The 18,065-nt window shown below is 41.6% G+C and overlaps 1 protein-coding gene across 3 annotated transcripts in view; it reads left to right on the top strand.

Annotated features, from left to right (window-relative positions):
- nalcn (sodium leak channel, non-selective) overlaps window positions 1-18,065 on the top strand; it is a 363,467-nt gene that overhangs the window by 10,380 nt on the left and 335,022 nt on the right. The window lies entirely within an intron of this gene.

The raw sequence follows: 18,065 nt of genomic DNA, 5'->3' as shown, positions 1-18,065 counted from the left end.
CCAATTCCTCATTTGGCCGCCTTTCCTTCCAGTTCTCTGCTGCCAATGACTGGAACGAACTGCAAAAATCACTGAAGCTGGAGACTCATATCTCCCTCACTAACTTTAAGCACCAGCTGTCAGAGCAGTTCACAGATCACTGCATCTGTACATAGCCCATCCAACTACCTCATCCCCCATACTGTTATTTTATTTATTTATTTTGCTCATTTGCACCCCAGTATCTCTACTTGCACACTCTTCTTCTGCACATCTATCATTCCAGTGTTTAATTGCTATATTGTAATTATTTCACCACTATGGCCTATTTATTGCCTTACCCCTTTATTCTACCTCATTTGCACACACTGTATATAGACTTTTTCTATTGTATTATTGACTGTATGTTTGTTTATTCCATGTGCAACTCTGTTGTTGTTTGTGTCGCACTGCTTTGCTTTATCTTGGCCAGGCCACAATTGTAAATGAGAACTTGTTCTCAACTAGCCTACCTGGTTAATCTCTTACATCTAGACGTTCCGCTAGCGGAACACCTGCTCCAATATCCAATGATAGGCGTGGCGCGAATTACAAATTCCTCAAAAATACAAAAACTTCAATTTTTCAAACATATGACTATTTCACAGCATTTTAAAGACAAGACTCTCCTTTATCTAACCACACTGTCCGATTTCAAAAAGGCTTTACAGCGAAAGCAAAACATTAGATTATGTCAGCAGAGTACCAAGCCAGAAATAATCAGACACCCATTTTTCAAGCTAGCATATAATGTCACAAAAACCCAGAAGACAGCTAAATGCAGCACTAACCTTTGATGATCTTCATCAGATGACACACCTAGGACATTATGTTATACAATACATGCATGTTTTGTTCAATCAAGTTCATATTTATATCAAAAAACAGCTTTTTACATTAGCATGTGACGTTCAGAACTAGCATACCCCCCGCAAACTTCCGGGGAATTTGCTAACAATTTACTAAATTACTCACGATAAACGTTCACAAAAAGCATAACAATTCTTTTAAGAATTATAGATACAGAACTCCTCTATGCACTCGATATGTCCGATTTTTAAAATAGCTTTTTGGTGAAAGCACATTTTGCAATATTCTAAGTACATAGCCCAGGCATCACGGGCTAGCTATTTAGACACCCGGCAGGTTTAGCCTTCACCAAAATCAGATTTACTATTATAAAAGTTTGATTACCTTTTGTTGTCTTCGTCAGAATGCACTCCCAGGACTGCTACTTCAATGACAAATGTTGGTTTGGTCCAAAATAATCCATCGTTATATCCAAATTGCGGCGTTTTGTTCGTGCGTTCTAGACACTATCTGAAAGGGTAAATAAGGGTCGTGCGCATGGCGCAATTCGTGACAAAAAAAATCTAAATATTCCATTACCGTACTTCGAAGCATGTCAACCGCTGTTTAAAATCCATTTTTATGCCATTTTTTCTCGTAAAAAAGCGATAATATTCCGACCGGGAATGTCCATTTAGCTAAACAGAGGAAAGTAAACAAAGCTTTCGGTCGACGCGGGCACGAGCCTGAGTCTCACAGTACTGTAACCAGCCACTACCCAAACGCGCTACTTTGTTTCAGCCAGAGCCTGCAAAGCCACGATTCAGCTTTTTACCGCCTTCTGAGACCCTATGGCAGCCGTAGGAAGTGTCACGGGACAGCTAAGATCCTCACTCTTCAATAAACAGAGACAAGAAGAACGACACCTTGTCAGACAGGCCACTTCCTGAATGAAACCTTCTCAGAAACCTTCTCAGATTTTGGCCTGCCATATGAGTTCTGTTATACTCACAGACACCATTCAAACAGTTTTAGAAACTTTAGGGTGTTTTCTATCCATATGTAATAAGTATATGCATATTCTAGTTACTGGGTAGGAGTGGTAACCAGATTAAATGGGTACGTTTTTTATCCAGCCGTGAAAATACTGCCCCTAGCCATAACAGGTTAAATAAAGGTGAAATAAAAAAATTTAACAGTAATATCTTATGTTTCACAGAGAGTTGGCTGAACGACGACAAAGATTAAATAGAGCTGTCTGGCTTCTCCGTTTTTCGGCTGGACAGAGCATCTACATCTGGTAGGACGAGGGGCGGTTGTGTGTTTATTTGTCAATAACTGCTGGTGCGCGATGTCTAATATTAAATAAGTCTCGAGGTATTGCTCACCTGAGGTAAAATACCTCATGATAAGCTGTAGACCACACTATATCCCAATATTTCTCATCTATATTATTCCTTGCTGTCTATTTACCAGCACAAACTGATGCTGGCACTAAGACCGCACTCAACAAGCTTGATAAGGCCATAAGCAAACAAGAAAATTCTCATCCAGAAGCGGCGCTCATAGTGGCCGGGGACTTTAAGGCAGGCAAACTTAAATCTGTTTTTACCTCATTTCTACCAGCATGTCACATGTGCAACCAGAGGAAAGAAACTCTAGACCACCTTTACTCCACACACAGAGATGCATACAAAGCTCTCCCTCGCCCTCCATTTGGCAAAACTGACCATAACTCTGTCCTGATTCCTGCTTACAAGCAAAAACTAAAACAAGAAGTACCAGTAACTCGCTAAATACGGAAGTGGTCAGATGACTCGGATGCTACGCTACAGGACTGCTTTGCTAGCACAGACTGGAATATGTTCCGGGATTTATCCAATGGCATTGAGCAGTATACCACCTCAGTTACTGGCTGCATCAATAAGTGCATCGACAACGTTGTCCCCACAGTGACCATACGTACATTTCCCAACCAGAAGCCATGAATTACAGGCAACATCTGCACTTAGCTAAAGGCTTGAGCTTAGGGCTGGGCGATATGGACCAAAAGTCATATCCCGATATATTTAGGCTGAATATCGATATAATATATATATCCCGATATTTTTTCCGCAAAGTGAGAGCAAATGTTCAGTCAAAGTCAAAGCCAGATATGACATGTCTCAAGTAGTTTTATTGAAACCGGCTATTTCAGTGAACAGTGAACAGTTGAAAAATCAAATGAATAAATAATAAACAGGGCTCTTCACCTGGTTCAGATTAAATGCTCAGCTGTTCAAATAACAATAACATGTAAACATAAACACTGTATAACAACAGGAGTACCTTTTTTGAAATCAAAGCTCCATAAGGTGCCTGACTTCAGTGTACATTTGTGGCAGTGCTTCTCGTGCAAAGTAGTTGCGACTGGGAAGCTCATATCTCGGGTCCATAGTTTTCAGTAGCTTTTTGAATCCGACTTGTTCCACAGTTGCAACAGGGACCATATCTTTAGCAATGTGATAGGACACCGCTTTAGTTATAGTACACCACTTGCCAATTTTCTTTTCATAAGGCACACTGCGGGAAAATGAAGTTTGTAGTGAGCTTTGCTTCGGGGCTGGAGCTTTTTCGGGTTGTCGACGGCTTGCGGCTTCTGCAGCGCGCTGTTTCACACGCTCTTCATATTGCAGGTTGTGCCACTGTTTTAGGTGGTGAAAAAGATTTGTAGTGCTTCCACCCCTGGCTGTAACTTTTTTATGGCACTGCCTACATATAACGTGATTTTGTTACTCATCTGATACTTTGAATCCGAACCATCTCCAAATTACTGAGCCAATGCTTTTTCTTTTACTAACCAATTCCTCCTCAAAACGCTCCGCAGACGCTGTTGCTTCCTCCATGTTTGTTGAAGTGTCTGTTCCTGCCCCTCCCCCCTCTGTGCATGAAAGAGGAGGGGCGGGGCGCGGGGAGCAGCGCAGAGAGCTCCGGGTCTGCAGCTTGCTTGGAGCAAGGATCAAAGCGCAAATTTGAACTATATCGATATATGCGAAATGGTCTAATTTCATATCACATTTAAAATATATCGATATATTTTTTATATCGATATATCGCCCAGCCCTACTTGAGCTGCCGCTTTTTAGGAGCGGGACACTAATCGGGACGCTTTTAACCTCTCTGGGGTATGTGGGACACACTATTCAACAGCCAGTGAAATAGCAGGGCGCCAAATTCAAAACAACAAAAATCTCATAATTAAAATTTCTCAAACATACAACTATTATATCCCATTTTAAAGATACACTTCTCGTTAATCCAACCACAGTGTCCGATTTCAAAAAGGCTTTACGGCGAAAGCATAACATTAGATTATGTTAGGACAGCGCCTAGACAAGAAAAACCACACAGCCATTTTCCAAGCAAGGGGAGGTGTCAAAAAAACAGAAATACAGCTAAAATGAATCACTAACCTTTGATGATCTTCATCAGATGGCACTCATAGGATTTCATGTTACACAATACATGTATGTTTTGCTCAATAAAGTTCATATTTATATCCAAAAACCCCATTTTATATTGTTATATTATAATGTTCAGAAATGTTTTGCCTCCGAAAACTTCCGGTGATTGAGCACATCAATTTACAGAAATACTCATCATAAATGTTGATAAAATATACAACTGTTATTCAAAGAATTATAGATACACTTCTCCTTAATGCAACCGCTGTGTCAGATTTCAAATAAGCTTTACGGCGAAAGCAAACTTTGCAATAATCTGAGTACAGTGCTCAGACATCAAAACAAGCCATACAGATACCCGCCATTTTGGAGTCAACAGAAATGACAAAAATTACATTATTAATATTCACTAACCTTTGATGATCTTCATCGGAATCCCAGTTCCAGAATAAATGTTTGTTTTGTTCGATAAAGTTGATCTTTATGTCCAAATACCTCCATTTTGTTCGCGCATTCAGTCGAGTAATCCAAATTCACTGTGCTCGCGCAGTAGGTTCAGACGAAAAGTCAAAGTTATATTACAGTTCGTAGAGCGTGTGCGATTGAGCTCATGTCATTTTCTCAGTCATCTGACTCCATATGCTCATATTCTCTCCCCATTCACAGTAGAGGCATGAAACAACGTTCTAAAGACTGTTGACATCTAGTGGAAGCCTTAGGAAGTGCAAAATGACCCCACAGACACTGTGTATTAGATAGGCAATCACTTGAAAAACTACAAACCTCAGATTTCCACAGTTCCTGGTTGGATATTTTCTCAGGTTTTTGCCTGCCATATGAGTTCTGTTATACTCACAGACATCATTCAAACAGTATTAGAAACTTCAGAGTGTTTTCTATCCAAGTCTACTAATGATATGCATATCCTACCTTCTGGGACTGAGTAGCAGGCAGTTTACTACGGGCACGCTTTTCATCCGGACGTCAAAATACTGCCCCCTACCCAAGAGAGGTTAAGAAATCCCGCTATGCATGAGAGCACCAGCTGTTCCAGACAACTTTGATCATGCACTCCATAGCCGATGTGAGCAAGACCTTTTAAACAGGTCAACATTCTCAAAGCCGCGGGGCCAGACGGATTACAGGGATGCGTACTCAAAGCATGTGCGGACCAACTGACAAGTGTGTTCACTGACATCAACCTGCCCCTGACTGAGTCTGTAATACCTACATGTTTCAAACAGACCACCATAGTCTCTGTGCCCAGGAAAGCGAAGGTAACCTGCCTAAATGATTACCGCCAGGATGCACTCATGTCGGTAGCCTAGACGTGCTTTGAAAGACTGGTGATGGCTCACATCAACACCATCATGCCAGTAACCCTAGACCCACTTCAATTCGCATACCGCCCCAAGAGATTCACAGATGACTCAATCGCACTCCACACTGCCCTTTCCCACCTGGACAAAAGGAACACCTATGTGAGAATGCTGTTCATTGACTACAGCTCAGCGTTCAACACCATAGTACCCTCAAAGCTCATCACTAAGCTAAGGACCCTGGGACTAAACACCTCCCTCCGCAACTGGATCCTGGACTTCCTGACGGGCCGCCCCCAGTTGGTAAGGGTGGGCAACAACACATCTTCCACGCTGATCCTCAACACTGGGGTGTGTGCTTAGTCCCCTCCTGTACTCCCTGTTCACCCACAACTGCGTGGCCAAGCACGACTCCAACATCATCATTAAGTTTGCTGATGATACAACAGTGGTTGGCCTGATCACCGGCAATGATGAGACAGCCTATAGGGAGGAGGTCAGAGACCTGGCAGTGTGGTGCCAGGACAACAACCCCTCTCTCAATGTGAATTAGACAAAAGAGCTGATGGTGGACTATAGGAAAAGAAGTGCCGAACAGGCCCCCATTAACATCGATGGGACTGAAGTGGAGCGGGTTGAGAGTTTCAAGTTCCATGGTGTCCACATCACAAACACACTATCATGGTCTAAACACACTGAGACAGTTGTGAAGAGGGCACGACAACACCTTTCCCCCTCTCAGGAGACAGAAAAGATTTGTCATGGGTCGCCAGATCCTCAAAAGTACTACAGCTGCACCATCGAGAGCATCCTGACCAGTTGCATCACCGCCTGGTATGGCAACTGCTCAGCTTCTGACCATAAGGCGCTTCAGAGGGTAGCGCATACGGCCCAGTACATCACTGGGGCCAAGCTTCCTGACATCCAGGACCTACACTACTGTTAAAACGTTTGGGGTCACTTAGAAATTAAATTTGTTTTTTAAATTAAAGCACATTTTTTTTGCCCATTAAAATAACATCAAATTGATCAGAAATATAGTGTAGATATTGTGTTAATGTTGTAAATGGCTATTGTAGATGGAAACGTCTGATTTCTTATGGAATATCTACATAGGCGTACAGAGACCCATTATCAGCAACCATCACTCCTGTGTTGCAATGGCACGTTGTGTTAGCTAATCCAAGTTCATAATTTTAAAAGGCTAATTGATCATTAGAAAACCCTTTTGCAATTATGTTAGCACAGCTGAAAACTGTTGTCCTGATTAAAGAAGCAATGCAACTGACCTTCTTTAGACTAGTTGAGTATCTGGAGCATCAGCATTTGTGGGTTCTATTACAGGCTCAAAATGGCCAGAAACAAAAACCCTCTGAATCTCGTCAGTCTATTCTTGTTCTGAGAAATGAAGGCTATTCCATGTGAGAAATTGCCAAGAAACTGAAGATCTTGTACAACACTGTGTACTACTCCCTTCACAGAACAGCGCAATTTATCTCTAACCAGAATAGAAAGAGTGGGAGGCCCCGGTGCACAACTGAGCAAGAGCACAAGTACATTGAATGTCTAGTTTGAGAATTGTTGTTTGTTTTTGATTTGAACAAACTTTTAAAGTTCTTGAAATGTTCCACATTGACTGATTTTACAGACATATTAGCATTGTAGCTCTTATTGCGGGACTTTGACTGTGGGAAATCACATCCCCAGTCAGCCTATTGTGCGTATTGATATTCATATTGCACTGTACAGCCTTACCCCATTTCATTGATCCCCAATCATTAGGTATCAGCCTACTCAGGACCCAAGAGCTTTTTTCCCAAAGTCCTCAAGAGTTATCAGACTCCAAAACATCCACGTTGTATTATTTTTCCTCTGGAATAGTGTTCAATACACAGTAGGTTGACTGGCACAATAAATGTGGCTCAATTCACAGTGGTTTCAGAGTCCCACAATAAGAGCTAACACGCTAATGTTCTCTGGGTGTCACTGAGTAGACTGTAACCCCATGTCAACAGCAATCTGTGGCGCCGGAGGAGATGGCCGCCGTTTTACTGTCTCCTAACCAATTGTGCTATTATGTGTTTTTTTTCGCGATATTTGTAAATTAATTTGTATGTAATGTTTCTGCAACCGTATCTTATGGCAGAAAAGAGCTTCTGGATATCAGGACAGCGATCACTCACCTCGGATTAGACAAAGATTTTTTCAACAACAGCAGCAAGCAGGACTCACATGATATTCTCCAAACACCCCACAGGGCAGACATCCCAATTATTCGCAAAAGGAGGCGACGCAGAGGAAGAAGAGCGGGATGCCTCGTCCGAACCCGAAGAAGGCAATTAGGAAAGCTGTCGTTACCGTCAATATTACTCGCCAACGTGCAATCATTGGACAATAAACTAGACGAGGTACGATCACGAATATCCTACCAAAGGGACATCAAAAACTGTAATATCCTATGTTTCACGGAATCGTGGCTGAATGACGACATGGATATTCAGCTAGCGGGATACACGCTGCACTGGCAGGATAGAACAGCACACTCAGGTAAGACGGGGGGGGGGGGGGGGGGGGGGGCGGCGGTCTGTGCATATTTGTAAACAACAGCTGGTGCACGGAATCTAAGGAAATGTCTAGATTTTGCTCACCTGAAGTAGAGTATATTGTGATAAATTGCAGGCCACACTACTTGCCTAGAGAGTTCTCAGCTATACTTTTCGTGGCTGTTTATTTACCACCACAGACAAATGCCGGCACTAAGACCGCACTCAGCCAGCTGTATAAGGAAATAAGCAAACAGGAAACCACTCACACAGAGGTGGCGCTCCTAGTGGCCGGAGACTTTAATGCTGGGAAACTTAAATCAGTTCTACCAAATCTCTATCAACATGCTAAATGTGCAACCAGAGGGAAAAAAATTCTAGATCACCTGTACTCCACACACAGAGACGCGTACAAAGCTCTCCCTCGCCCTCCATTTGGTAAATCCAACCACAACTCTATCCTCCTGATTCCTGCTTATAAGCACAAATTAAAGCAGGAAGCACCAGTGACTCGGTCTATAAAAAAATTGTCAGATGAAGCAGATGCTAAACTACAGGACTGTTTTGCTATCACAGACTGGAGCATGTTCCGGGATTCTTCCGATGACATTGAGGAATACACCACATCAGTCACTGGCTTTATCAATAAGTGCATTGAGGACGTCGTCCCCACAGTGACTGTACGTAGATACAGTCACTGTGGGTAGTGCGACCGCAAGGCACTTCTGTGGGTAGTGCGTATGGCCCAGTACATCACTGGGGCAAAGCTGCCTGCCATCCAGGACCTCTACACCAGGCGGTGTCAGAGGAAGGCCCTAGAAATTGTCAAAGACCCCAGCCACCCCAGTCATAGACTGTTCTCTCTACTACCGCATGGCAAGCGGTACCGGAGTGCCAAGTCTAGGACAAAAAGGCTTCTGAACAGTTTTTACCCCCAAGCCATAAGACTCCTGAACAGGTAACCAAATGGTTACCCAGACTATTTGCATTGTGTGCCCCCCCCCGCTACTCTCTGTTTATCTTATATGCATAGTCACTTTAACTATACATTCATGTACACACTACCTTAATTGGCCTGACCAACCACATTGGCTAACCGGGTTATCTGTATTGTCTCCCACCACCCACCAACCCCTCTTTTTACGCTACCGCTATTCTCTGCTCATCATATTTGCATAGTCACTTTAACCATACCCACATGTACATACTACCTCAATAAGCCTGACTAACCGGTGTCTGTATATATATAGCCTTGCTACTCTTATTTTCAAATATATTTTGAATGTTGTTTATTTCTTTACTTACCTACACACACACACATACCTTTTTTTTTCGCACTATTGGTTAGAGCCTGTAAGTAAGCATTTCACTGTAAGGTCTACACCTGTTGTATTCAGCGCATGTGACAAATACACTTTGATTTGATCAGGGGCGAAAATCTGACATCAACTTTGGAGGGGACAATTACATTAAATTTTCTCAAGAGCAATTCCTGAGGGGGACACCAAAAGTAGTGCTGTAACACATAGCCTACGTTGTAATATGTTAAATGTATATTGAGGAACCATAATTACTACTACTGGATAATTGATAGGTACAGTAGTTAACAGAAGGGTTGTCCCAACTTGTTCAAATGTTTAAATCATCATAATACTACTACTAATAACAGTTATAGCAGTGTTCCTTATCAGTCCAGTATGTCTGCAGGTATTTGTATTTACAACCAGCAATACCAAGAAAGGCCAGTAGGTGGCAATGGTACTGTACACTGTATGGGTGCAGTTTTCGTAAATACAATGAACATGGTGTGATCTCGTCTAAAATAATCTCCATTGAGTAACATCACAAAGTTGTTCTCCGTATTGAATTGACCTTTTAATTTTACTTTTTCTGATAGATTTATAAAGTCATTAAATATGTGCCACTGGCCTGAGTCTACTACAATAGCTTTACAAGAACAAAAAGCTAAAAATAAGTACAGTTCTAAAAGCAAAATAACTACTTCAATGAATAACCCAAATAAATCAACCAAAATATCCTTCAGTCTGTGTCTCAACTCTTCAAACAGCAGCTATGGACAAGTATGTCACACAAAGTATGCAATTTTAAATAAAATAACATGAAATAAATAATTAGTAAGTGTACTGTCATGTACTAAAGCCTCCTGAGGACCTCTGCTGCCTCTCCACTGCTGCTACAGGGGTATTTGTTGTGAAAGAGAGGGATCTGCACTGAAAGAGAATCTATGTACATTACAGACAACTACGCCGTTCAGTCTCTCTTGGCCCATGCTAGCCCGTAGCCAAGTCTTTAACCTGCGGAGTGCACCGAAACTCCTCTCAGCCTCACATGAAAACACTGGCACCACAAACAAAATTCTGATCAGCACCTCAACTTGGTCAATCAACCCCCGCACCTCCACTGGAAGCCTCCTGAGGACCTCTGCTGCCTCTCCACTGCTGCTACAGGGGTATTTGTTGTGAAAGAGAGGGATCTGCACTGAAAGAGAATCTATGTTCAGCTCTGGGTACTGATCTAGAGACTCATCCAACTCCCCCGTGAGAAGCTCTCTTTCCAACTTTTGCAGGATGTTTAGACTGTCCTGGTCAAAACGGTCGCCAAACTGAACCTCCACACCATCCAACACTTAAAAAAATTCTGCCCTATAGTGACCCACTGCTTTGCCAGCAAATCGTCTTGAGTGTGTCTCAATGGATTTAATGGATTCAATAGAGTCAATCAATGTTTTTGCTTTCTCATACAGTGCAAGGTAGCTTTCATCATTTCTCTTGCCCCTAAGAGATGACCGCACACACTCGACTGCAGCCTGCATACCAGAGACAGTCTGAGTTTTCTTCTGCAGTGAAATGTTTAGACATTCAAGCTCTCCAAGAACAGCAGAGGCAAGTGTGAGGCCCAACACAGTCTTGCCTTTGCTGAAGTGCTCGAATAAGCCACTGGCAGTTGAAGCTGTCTTGGATGCAGTTTTTGCCATCTCCTCTAGGCTGCTTAGTACCGCTCATACTGCCCTAGCACAGCTCTAATAGCAGTATTCCGCACAGTCCACCTCGTTCGACATAGGGGTTTCAGGGTGGTCAGATTTGTATCTTTGGACGTGGCAATTTATTCAAACATGCTCTTAAACTTTCCTGACTGGCCATAGAGGACACCTAACTGATGGACCCAAGAAAGGGAATCCCGGATCAGTGGGGAGGCTGTGCAGCCAGCCTGTGTAATCAGATTACACAGTGTGCTCCACAATGCACATAGAGGGCTAATGGCTGCTGCCTCCTCACAATTGCCTGTGCACCTGTGTATTTTCCTGCCATGTTTAGAGTCACCATCGTAGCTCTGCCCACGTAAGCCAGACATGGGCAAATTGAGCCTCAACAACACATCAGTTGCGACATTCGCAATGCCCTCGCCTGTTGTCTCCGACACCCGGTATAGCCCAATAAACTCCTTGTGAGGGACAAGGTCATGGTCAACAACGCAGGCAGACACTCTCCTGTTCCGCACCAGAGACATCTTGAGTACCATCAACAATTACTGAAAATTGTACAATCGGAAAAGACCTAATCTCAGCTGCAATGCCTGGAATGACTGTATTGGCCATGATGTTCAGAATTTCATTCTGTACTCCTAACTACCGGTACTCAAAACTACACAATTAATCAAAACAGCAATACCATTGCCTTAAACTGGTGACTGAACTAAGATTTGTTTAAGTTGAGAGTGGAGCATTTTCCAATTATGTCCCTATTTTACAAGTTAAAAAAAATTTGAACCTTTCATAATGTTGCCAAACAAAGACTCAACAAACTTACCTGAGACTCCCTGTCTCTGCCAGTCTGTCCCTGCATATCTGTCCCCAACTCTGCTGTCTGTGTGCCATCTGTTGCCTGCTCTGCCTAATGACATCAATGTGAAACATTTCTATTAGCATTTCACTTCTTTCTTATGAACCTTTTATCAACTAGTCTTTGAGATATTAGGCTACTAGGGTTCTTACTTTGCGTTTTGGTGTACTGAAAAATACTCTGATGTCCATCTTTTTTCTTTTTTCTGCCATTTTTCTACCTGGCTGGCTGGCTGGCTACACACACACACACACAGTGTGTAGGTTATTTACAGTAGGAGATGGGCTTCTATCATCTTATCTTCTATCATTCTATATGGACTTCGATCTAAAAGGTAGCTAGCAAATGTGAAACGGATTAAAATGACGAGTTGACAGCTGTATGAGTTCACCATTTACACAACATATGCTGCAACCTTTTGTAATTTTAATCGTTTGTTTCATATTGGCTGGCTTCCAACAATAGCTGAATTTGCAAAGCTAGCGAGCACCAATTCAGTTTCAGTGGTGTTTGCTATAATCTTTGCTACCCGGGTTAAATAAAGTTGAAATAAAATAAATAAATAAATAAAAGTTCCCTTGCGACAATTTAGCTTTTGCAACGAGACCATTAAATATATTTAAGACAATGGTAGAAGAGAGCGTAGTTCTGTTCAGTTTGGATTTCAGTTTATCGCTAACCTTATCACAGGGACTTTGAAGCACTAACTTACATCATCTGCATGCTGATCTCGGAATAAATTGACGATAGCAAAGATTCCATCTTTGACGAGGCCACATAAATGGAATAGGTACTAGCTAGCTTAATAGTTAATATTTGTGCGATAGCTCTGCATATTCAGCTAGTGTGTGTGCGCGATTGACTGGATTAACCTCACGTCAGTTACGTGTATTGAGTGCCTTTCAGACAGTAGATACGACCTCTACGTTACCTAGCAAGCTAAGGAACTGGCAGTGGATCAAACCATTGTGAGGTAAAGGGTGGGGGTATCGCAATCTTTTGAAACTTAAAAACGCGCTATTAAGTGTCTATAATCAGCACAATTGCTTTCATTGCGTATTATGAATATTATTTAAATTACATAGTTATGTTTCAGTGATATATTGGGGGGGACAAATCATATTTTTCCCAGGATGGGGGGGTCGTGTCCCCCCCGTCCCCCCCGGGATTTCCGCCCCTGGATTTGATTGATCCACTATCCATAGGGAAGGCTGTACCGTGAAGTAAGTATGCCCCCAATGCAATTCTAAAGTCTCATACATCCAGTGTGATTTCAAAAGATTTGTCAAATTAACAAATTGTTGTATTTTGTTGAATTTATATAAGAACATTCCAACCTCGTTTAGCATGATCTATTCCATTATGGCATGATTCCATTATTTGTATTATTTGCATGACTTTCATTGAGATACTTTTATTTTGAAGGCAAAAAGCAAATTCCACTGTGGCTAATCCTTATTGTGGCTAGCTTCACATAGATTGGTCCGACCTCCATTAATGAAATAAGAACTGTCTTATAAATTAGGGGTATTTTAGATGATGACACTTAGCTAGATAGTAGGCTAGCTAACTATAGCTACTGAAACAGAATATGTCGTTTTGCTATGTTTTTGGAGAAGAACATTGTTTGCATCCATCACCTAGCAATTTTTTTAATGACAAGCATTGTCCAGAGTTTAGGGAAGTGTGTCTGCGCTCGTGCGGCACTACGTCAAAAATAAATTAACGTGTTAATTATGTGACGTGCAGTCATATTCAGGTCTTCATTGGTCAACAAGCGTATTTGAAACGTCATAGTGTTATTTGACGTGTATCTTTTTTGATAAGCAAAGTCCTAAGTGGCGTTACATATCTATGCAAGGTGTTGGCATATGCAGAGTTTTGAGCATAACATAGCGAATTCGAAGGGCAGACTGCAAGGACTGTTGCACACAACGCCATGTCTTCGCAGTCAGTGACAGTGCCAAGAGAGTTAACTCCATTCGGTGTCCTGACAACGCCCCATGGCTGTTAAAATGGTATAGTATTGCTTTGAGGATATATGGTGTGTGTGACCTCACTTCCAAGGACCACATTCATTTACCACCATATTTTATAATGTAGACAAGACTAATCCCCGCACTGAAGTGTTAGGTTCTACTTGAACCACATACTCAGAAATCACCCTGTTTTCCCAGCTTCACCAATATTTCAATTTACATTTTTAAAACGAATAAAGGTACTGTAGCGACCCGCACAGACAGTTGTGGGTTATGTGTTAGGCTATTAGTGGGTTGTGTCGTACTTACCAGTGTTCGCGGGGTCATGCCAATCAACCTGCTATCTGCCAATCACGGGAATGCCTGGAATGTTCTGATACCGGGCAGCCTGGTGGTTGGCGGAGTGGCGTGAAGGGGGGTTGGGCAGGGGGATGGAGCATTGGAAGTTAAGACCGGTGTTTAGCCATTGTTCTCTCTCTTACGTCTGGGCTTCACAAGAGAAGGTCACGGTTGGTTTGTAGTGTTCCTTTCATTTATTTGGCGTGGGCTACGGCAAAACAGTAGCCTGTGTTAAATTGGGTTAATAAACTGTCCATTCGTTAACTCCATCCTCTGTCTGGACAATTGTTCCTTCATGATCTAGTCAGGTCATTACAGTCCATTGGGAAAACAATATAAAAATTGACATTTTACAGTGTAGAAAGATATGAAATTGAAGTTTCCTATTATTCTGGAATAATTGTATTTCTACACTGTGTTAAAACAGCTTCCAACATGCATATCCATTTCAAACACCATGGCACTATTATAAAGAATGTCCAGTGTATGGTTTCCTTCCATGACTGATAAAACAATATAATTGCAATCAAACATACATACATACATACATACATAACAATAACCGTGTCAGCATCCATCTTCAATGCAAGTGCAACCTGGCTGGCATTGGTTACAACAAATGTAGCAGGTATTTAATCCATTACAGAGATTATGTTGCCGATTTTTCATTTGGTAATGCATGCCCATATTGAGACTGAAATCCCCAGACATCGACCGAATGACATCTGCTTCTTCACCAAGGTTACTCTGGAAACTGATAGGAACCAAGCTACATCAAAATGACGGTGTATTATATCCAATATGTAATGCTCTGTTTCTGTTCAAAGCAAATAAAGCGCTTGTCAAACATGAAGAAGAATAATGTCCTCCAAATGAAAAGGGAGGTTTGGAATGAAGGCCATAACCTGTGCATGCACCATTTTACTTCCTGGAGATGATGCAAGAAATGTAAACGAGTGGATCAGAAAATTGAGGACTTGAGAAATTGCAACTAATCAGTAGAGACTCAGTTGGTAGAGCATGGCGCTTGCAATGCCAGGGTTGTGGTTTCGATTCCCATTGGGTCCAGTATGGGGGGGGGGGGGGGGGGGGATCGCTCTGGTTACGAGCGTCTGCTAATTGACTAAAATGTAAGTGTAAAATGAGTCTCCCAGAGGATGAAGGCATCATCCTCAGTGGATTTTATTAAAAATAGTGAAACATTAAAGTTATCCTTTTATGATAAAACTATACTAAATATATTCACGTCACCAAATAATTGATTAAAACACACTGTTTTGCAATGAAGGTCTACAGTAGGCTCAGCAGCACTCTGTCGGGCAGCACCATGGTGTAGCCGGAGGACAGCTAGCTTCTGTCCTCCTCTGGGTACATTGACTTCAACACAAACCTAGGTGGCTCATGGTTCTCACCCCCTTCCATAGACTTACACAGTAATTATGATATATTCCGGAGGACACCCTCCAACCTATCAGAGCTCTTGCAGCATAAACTGACATGTTGTCCACCCAATCAAAGGATCAGAGAATGAATCTAGTACTGAAAGATTACAGCTAGCTAGCACTGCAGTGCATAAAATGTGAGTAGTTGACTCAAAGAGAAAGACAATTGAATAGTTTTGAACAAAGACATTTCTTCCAAAATTAAGGAGAAGAGAGAGGGAGCTATATTTGGTTGTATTTTTTTAACCTTTCACTTAGCTAGCAAAAGAAGCTAGCTAGTTTAGCCCAATCAAACACCTGGCTCAAAAAGAGAGGGATGCTATGTTAGCTAGCTGGCTATGGCTATCCAACACTGGAACTCGTCCAAGTCAAGGTAAGCTTTTGGGTTTATGATTTTTTTGCCACCTGGGCCTGCTGATGTAACTGCTAAACTGCTTTCCGACCGATCACTGTGCTGCATGACTGTAGCGGGTTTACTAACGCCTAAGTTCTAGTAGCTACTATATGTTGACTATGACGTGACAACGATATAGGCTCAGTGTAGCGGTTAGTGGTTATGATATGAAGGTTTGGCTTGGAAAGGTTTTTTCGCCTGGTCACAGACAGCTGATGTGTCAGGCGAAGGTAAAAGGTGTGAGGAGGAGAGCGCGTAGATGGTTGCGAGAAGGAATTATATATACAACAAGCAAAGTGATCATGCTGTTTTGTATGTGGCTGCTATGAAAGTGAACTGTGTGTGCGGGTGTTCAGGGGTTTATTGATTCTGGTGAAACTGTTGGACTAATGATTACATCCTAGATCAGCTATATGCAGGCAAGAGTGTGCAAGGTAGTATTGAATGTTTCATTGTCTGTCACCTTGATTACTCAAAATTCTCTCAGTACCTTGTAAACATTCATTCATAGGCTAGGTTATTAGCAACCACATTATGGGTACAGGGAAAATGATATGTAGTAGCCTAAACTTATCGACGTTACATTGAGCTGGGTGAATGGAATATGAATGACAGTCATCCAATATGCTGTAATTGAAATAAGGCCATGCTTATCATTTTTTAAATAATTCTCCCTCATCTTAAACAGCACCGACCGCCACTGAAACTAATATTATATTATTCAATTTGAATGACTTTATTAGACTGTTAGACTGATAAGCTTTACACGGACCAGTCACAAACCACAATTGCAGTAGAGCACAGTACAGTAAAGCACGCACCAGTTCTATTTCTATGTGCACAAGCACTGTTAATGACACAGACTGTTCACACCATCTTGTTGGTGGAGAGAATTCTTCAGGCTTAAAGATAATTTTCTTGCTATTCTATACATTTTGTCCATGTCTAATGTGTATTCATGTGATATTTGAGTGACAAAAAAATTACAACAATATCTATGGGCTAAAAAACAAATGAAAAAATAAAACTGCTCCACTCCTCTACTGTACTGCGCTCTGTACTGTGATGTCCAAACTTGTGAAGCATATACATCTATGATTGGTACAGATTTGGTCTGGTCTGGACCAACCTTGTTTGGGGGTGGAGTTCGTTAGAATTATAGCCTGTGTGTAGAATAATACCCAAACATGCAAAGGAGGATATGACATTTTTATACCTACGTGTACCTACTCAGGATGAAGAGAATGACATCGATAATTATGCATTTCTGTATAGTACAGATCGAGGACCCATGATGTCATTCTGTTCCCATCATTCTGTTACCAGGTGTTGATCCACTTCACTTACTGTAGTTCAATAACCAAATAGATTTTTTTTCAAACTCAAGGTGTCATGTCATAGCTGATACCCCATTCTTTCTACAAACATATTTGACTCTTAATTCGGACCAGATATTTAAGAGTTTTTGAAAACGTGGTCACATAAAAAAACTAAGGCAGATTTTTGTCATTCTGTTACCAAACTTTGCATCTGCATTGTTCTTCAAGTAAACACGTCTTAGTGAAATGTTCAGTGGCAATTGTGAAGTAGACTTCTGCATATAGGTGTATGGTTTGTTAAAGTTTCAATCAATGGTTTTAGCTTGGCATGCATTTTAAAGAGAAAAGGTGAGTTTTAGCTTCTCTGTTACCGTGGAATTACCCCTTTAAGGATAAGGTTAGTGTACTTTGTCACCTCTACCATCACACTTTATTTTTCTTTCTATAGTTACAATAGAAATGTACAGGCCTATTTCAGAGTGCACTGAGTGCACTCCTCAAGTGTGAAACAAACTCTTAGAAAGTAGGCCTAAGTTTGTTGAAGCTAATAGATACTCACAGCTACAATTAATGTGCCCGGTGATTGCATCCTGCTCATGAGAGAAAATGTCCCTCTCTTG

This window comes from Salmo salar, chromosome 21 (assembly GCF_965601325.2).
Source record: "Salmo salar chromosome 21, fSalSal1, whole genome shotgun sequence".
Taxonomy (NCBI): Eukaryota; Metazoa; Chordata; class Actinopteri; order Salmoniformes; family Salmonidae; genus Salmo; species Salmo salar.
The sequence above is the reverse complement of the archived record's forward strand: the minus strand, read 5'-3'. Positions and strand labels throughout refer to the sequence as shown.